We start from the raw sequence: 6,245 nt of genomic DNA, 5'->3' as shown, positions 1-6,245 counted from the left end.
CCCCCCCCCAGGGTAGACAAGATGACCTAAGAGTCTACTTGTGTTTCTCTGATTCGATTAGCTTAATTGCAACAAGACCGATCTTTTCCTAATGGAAATCTCTGAGAGTCAATTTAAATTGTCCTTCTACTATCCAAGACCTGATCTTTTGATTTACATCTTAATGTTTAAAAAGACTATTTTGGCAGCTTTTGATGTAGAAGTCTTCCACACAGCATTAAAACAGAAAAAAAAAGAAGACTTGTTAGAAAAACAAACAAGCAAGCTCTCCATGTCATCCTTAACCATGAGGCTTTGCTAAAATAACTAAAGCATCCAGTACTCTGTAATATAAAAAGTTGTTCTTAGCTTCAAGGAAAACCTCTATAGGTATTATGCTGCCCAAAACATGGTCTTTAACTTTATGGGAAGGGAAAAAAAAGAAGGAAGAAAAAGAGACTTTCTAAGGATAAGCATTTGAAATGAGAAGACCTAGAGGTTAAAAGCTGCAGAGGAATTGGATTATTTGGTGACTGCATTAGTATGCCTCCCATCTGCTCTACGGTTGAGCCTTTATGTAAAAAAAAGAAAAGTTATACAGTAATGAATAGGGTTGATAGTGTTAGTATTGACGGAGTTATGATTTAATGTGTAATACAGGTAGGCCTCGGCTTATGACCACGATGGAGCCCAAAATTTCTGTTGCTAAGTGAGACATTTGTCAAGTGAACTTTGCCCCATTTTACGACCTTTCTTGCCACAGTTGTTAAGTGAATCACTGCCGGTGTTAAGTTAGTAACACGGTTGTTAAGTGAATCTGACTTTCCCATTGACTTTGCTTGTCAGAAAGTCACCAAAGGTGATCACATGACCCAGGGCCCTGCAACCATCATAAACATGAGTCAGTTGCCAAGCATCCGAATTTTGATCATGTGACTGGGGGGGGGAGTTGCAGTGGTGGTCATAAGTGTGAAAAATGGTCATGTCACTTTTTTTCAGTGCCGTTGTAATTTTGAATGGTCACTAAATGAACTGTTGTAAGTCGAGGACTACTTGTATGTCACCTTGTGGCATGGGTCTGCAATCTTCTGAACCCTGTGCAATTGCAAGGATGAAGTTATTCATTGTCCATGCACACTTTTATTCATATCCCTTTATATACTCTTTATCCTTCTCCAGTTCTCTTTAATTGTGGAAAACCAGTGCTGTGGTCCTCAACAAATAAATGACAGTTTAATCAACTGGTTGGCAGAGACTGGATTGATTGGTTTTCTCCTATTAATGGCAGGATGACATTTGCAAAATATTTCCTGCCCATCAGGTTCATCAGCTAGTCCATACTGTAGGAAAAGCAGGCAGGGATCCTTGTGGCTCTATAAGCCATACTTTTTGTTGATGGGAGCTCACTAAACTGTTAGGTTCAGCCATGCTGATCATAAATTTTAGAGAAGGAATCCACAGTTAAATCCAGAAAGTACTATCGCTAGCCTAAATAAAAATAGAGCAATGAAAATACTTCTTATAAGGTAATGTTTCCTTCAAATGGAGCTCAACTTCTGGTGATTTGATCTATAGCATTAATGCAAACTATATACTTGTCAGATCCAGAATTATTCCTCTGGCTCTGACCTCAACTTTACTGCTCTTAGCATTGCCAGGTCTTGCCTGCTAGAAGTGTGTGTGTGTGTGTGTGTGTTGGTCATATAGTACTTTGTCTTGCCATGTCTTTTTTATTCACTTGGTCTTTCTTGTAGGCCAATTTGGTTTGCCAGTACTCATCAATCTTCATGGTATACTAGCTCCAATGTGTCTTCTTCACTGTGCTTTAGATATTCTTCAAATGCCTTTTCTCTTCTCCTTCAACTGCCTAGTCTACTTGCAACATTCCACACCCACCTATGCTCCTTGGTAAGTAGAGTCTGTCAACAACACTGCATGGATGAAGCATGGATGATTCATTGTCATTATTTTTCTTGTCTTCCTACCAGGGCTTTTAGTTCTGCTTGAGTCCAATTCACAATTCCAGCTCTGTATGGAATAGGTGTTATATTTGACCAGGTATTAATTGGCTTGAAGGTATTTCCCTTTGCTGAGTTTGGACTTTAAGATCTTCTTCACTGTCATGATGTTTTCACTTCTAACCTTCTTGGCTTCAGTGTGTTTAAGAGGATTAGAAGTGAATACATCATAAAAGTGAAGAAACGTGTACAGTCCAAATTCATTTGCTATTAATGTTGCCTTTGAGTCAGTTTATGACATCTGGTGGGTGTCTAGACAAATCCCTTAGTATGATTTTTCAGGAGTGGTTTGTCAATGTCTCTGTTTAAGGGCTGAAAGAGAGTGACTGAGCCAAGTTCACCCAGCTGGCTTCACGCTAAAGGCAGGACTAGAATATATGGTTTCCCAATTTCTAGCCTGATGCCTTTAACCCCAGCGCCAAATTATCTTGTTAATTATCTTATTATTACTTACTAGCTACTTTAGGTTGGTGCAGGCACTGTCCTCTTCCTTCCAGCCCTTATCAATACCCTCCATGACTCTTCTGATTTGGAGAGCTAGAGAAAATTGCTCTTTCAAATTGGGCTCATCTATTGTCCATGTCCTAGTATTCCAAATCAACAATCTGGGGTGTTTTGGGAGTGTAAGAGTGCTAAATCAATGCTCTAGTCTAAACAAACCCTTTGATCAGCTGATTTGTGGGTGCTGTTTGGCAAAGAAATGATGTGTTCCTGCTTTACCTGACAGTTCGATGATCTGGATGGAGTTGTTTTGACAGTAGGTTTAGTGCTCTGTCAAAAAGGTATTAATGTGTCCTCAAAACAACTTCTCAACACTTCTAATTATCAGGTTAGGGAAGCTGCAGAAGTAAAGTGGAAGAGCCTTATTAGGCAGCATTTCTTGACCTAGCCATCAGTTATTCATGGGGCTTGAAAAGGTAATCAAATGACAGATAGCAAGCCTGACCTATGCAGGTGTAGTCAGATGTCAAAATCATACTCCACTCACACCAATGGGGTGTTTGGCAGAAGACATCTTATCAGCTGATGATGCTCAGAAAGGTTACAATTAGTAAGGGCAACGCCACTATCTTACTTCATAACTCATACAGAATAGTGCAATAAGGGAAAAAAATAAAGTGGGTGAGGAAAAAAAATACATGCAGGGATGCCTCCATAAAATGGTTACCCAGCCTTTCTGGTTTTTCTGAGGAGTGGCTCATACTTATAGGTTGATATAAACAACTAGATATAGAGAAAAGTAGGATACAGAATAATAACCCACTCATAGCTATTGCACTGACAGAACTGTATCCTCATGGTACGCAAAAATTCTGTTTCACATAGAATAGCGGAATAACAGAATTGGAAGGGGCTTTGGAGATCCAGTGTTTCTCAAACTTGATAATTTTAAGGCATGAGGACTTCAACTCCCAGAATTCCACAGCCAGCAACGCTGGCTGTGGAATTCTGGGAGTTGAAGTCCACATGCCTTAAAATTGTCAAGTTTGGGAAACACTGCTTTAGTCTAACCCTCTGTTCAAGTAGGAAATTGTATGCCATTTCAGACAAATGGTTGTCCAATCTCTTTTTATAAAAAATCCAGTGTTGGAGCATCCATAACTTCTGGAGGTAAGCCACTGATTAATTAAAAAATAATCGAACTTTTCATATTATAGGCATACTGAATACATGAGGTGAGCTAATCCATCCAACACTTTCCTCTGCTATCAACAAAGAAGTGCCATTTTCTGTGTATTTGTTCATTTTGTTTAAAAGCCTGGCTGGTTGTGACTTATTCCTGAGTAAATGTCTATCCAAATATAAATTTGTATGTTTGTGCGTGTTGTTGTGTCCTGAGCCTGCAAAAGCAGGCTCGGGACATTGCTATGGTCCCGGGCATTTGCAAGCTGCCTGGGACCAGACTGAGCGGTGCCAGCCTTGCGTGCATGTGCGAGGCGCGAAAGCGCACCTTTCCCTGTAACCGTTTTGCCCGGGGATCCGGTCATAAGATAAGAGGCCTGCGAGTCTCTGCGTTCGTTGTTGGAGTGAGCAGAAGAGAAATAAAGAGCTGTTGGTTACAGAATGCATACTCTTCATTCGCCATTAAACCAAGGACTTAACTGTGATTTTACAGGAGTAGCAAATTTCGAAATATGCGCAGAGGGCCCTAGTTGACATACTAATCTTTGAACCAAGGTGTGTCTGCACTGCAGGCAATACATTCTTTAATTGTATATCATCTAACCGTGAAAGGTTGAACAACCCATGGGTGAGGTAGGAAATGATTTTAATGATACAACTTCATATCCAGCTGACTTGGAACGATAATAGTTTGTTGCATCAAATAAATTGTGTGTCTACTTCCAGCAAGTTCATTCTTGCTCCGGTTTCTTCAGTGTACAGGTTCAGCTGTCACAAAATTTGAGGTTGCAGCCTACACAAATTAACTGGATACAGTCTCAGAAATCTCTTACCTCCTAAGCCATGGCTGGCTCAGGAATTCTGGGAGTTGAAGTCCACGAGTCATAAAAGAGCCAAGGTTGCCTACCCCTGTCCTAAGCCAATGATCTTTTAGAGCAGCCTTTGCTATCTAATAGTCATTTAATTATTGAGAGTGCAATGCACGTTTAGGTGATATGCTACAGCTATGTTTGTTTTGCATACATGAGAGCAGGGGTGGACAAGCTGTGTTCCTGATTTCATATGGCTCCCTTGTTTATTGATGCTTATTAGATAACAATTTGGTCTGAACTGAGGAATCTATTTATTACAAATAATTTATATTTGTTTCCTTGAAAGAGGAAATTTCATTTCAAGGCAACAGTTTGGAAGGGGATAAAGTTTCTAGGGCCATCTATGGGGAAAATCAGCAAAATCTGTATGGTGGCATATGGAGTTTGTAGTTGAAACGACACCTCTTTTGTACACGATTCTGTATTGCCCTCCCCTCCCCCAAAACTTCTGAAAGATGCCCAAATTTTCAATCTGGTCTAATGGTATTCAGATGTCCTGGGCAATATTCATAAAACTGCCTGAAAATTACACAATTTGAAGATGGAGGAGAAGGGAGGGAGGGAGGGAGGAAGGGAGGAAGGAAGGAAGGAAGGAAGGAAGGAAGGAAGGAAGGAAGGAAGGAAATTGCATTTTGTGTATGTTTGCACATGCATGCATGAATGACTCCACATCAGGCTAGAGAGGAGGAAAGTAATGGGAAACTCCATCCTTTCACTTGGGAAGATCTGCTGGTACTCCAGCTCTCATCCTTCATTACTCAGGCCCAGCCAACTAGATATCTGTAGTAGATAAGAAAGTAGTCATAAACCGTCTCTATCAGTTTCAGTTTGATATTTATTTATTTATTTTTTATCAATCACATTTCTGGACCACATATCTCCCTCAAAGAGGGACTCTAAAGCGTAGTCAGGAAGGCTCTGAGATAAAAATGTGTTGAGTTTTTTATTCTTGCAGCCTTCAGGTGAGGGGACTCTCGTGTTAAGATTCCCAAGGTATGTTTGCACCAATACCTGAGAGCAGGGCTACTAGCCAGGAAATAATTGCTGAGTGCTAGCACTTTGTGCAAAATGCCACCTTAACTATGATTAGGGCTACCAGACGAGGGCTGCAGAAATCCAAACAACCGCTAAATGGAAGCGGAGCGATACAAGAAGCTCTTAACATGTTATTTTCAAGACACAGTTAATTGTATATTGTTTCTTGTCTGACTTTAAAGTAAAGTTTCCCTATCTTGGTAACTTTAAGATGTGTGGCATGCAGAATTCTTGGGGTTGGAGTTCATACATCTTAAACTTGCCAAGGTTAGGAAACATTTTAAAGTAAATGTAGGAAAACTGATCTGGACAAATATCTAGTATAGAATTTAAGATTTCTATTTTTACTTCTCCTATATGATTTATGGAGAACTTTTTAAAAAATGGAAATAGTTCCACATTGTTGGCAAGGATCTAATTGGACTTGTGCATAGAGTCGCCAGAATCGAGCTTAACGTTACAAAAGCTTTTATTAAATGTTACAAACAAGAAATTTTCCGATCTAGTCTTTAAAGCAGGTTTTCTCAACCTAGTATCTTCCATGTATGTTATATTACATTATTATATGTCATGAGAAATATACTCCACCTATCTAGAGGCCAATGGGCATGGAAATATGATTTAGACAAAGGCAATACTATAGATAAATAATATAAAAATGTAACCCTAACAGCTGGAATTTATAAATCCAAAAATGAGCCACACATTTGCATGTTTT

The sequence above is a fragment of the Crotalus tigris genome, unplaced genomic scaffold (genome assembly GCF_016545835.1).
Source record: "Crotalus tigris isolate CLP2741 ecotype Arizona unplaced genomic scaffold, ASM1654583v1 scf7180000019264.1261149, whole genome shotgun sequence".
NCBI lineage: Eukaryota > Metazoa > Chordata > Lepidosauria > Squamata > Viperidae > Crotalus > Crotalus tigris.
The sequence above is the reverse complement of the archived record's forward strand: the minus strand, read 5'-3'. Positions refer to the sequence as shown.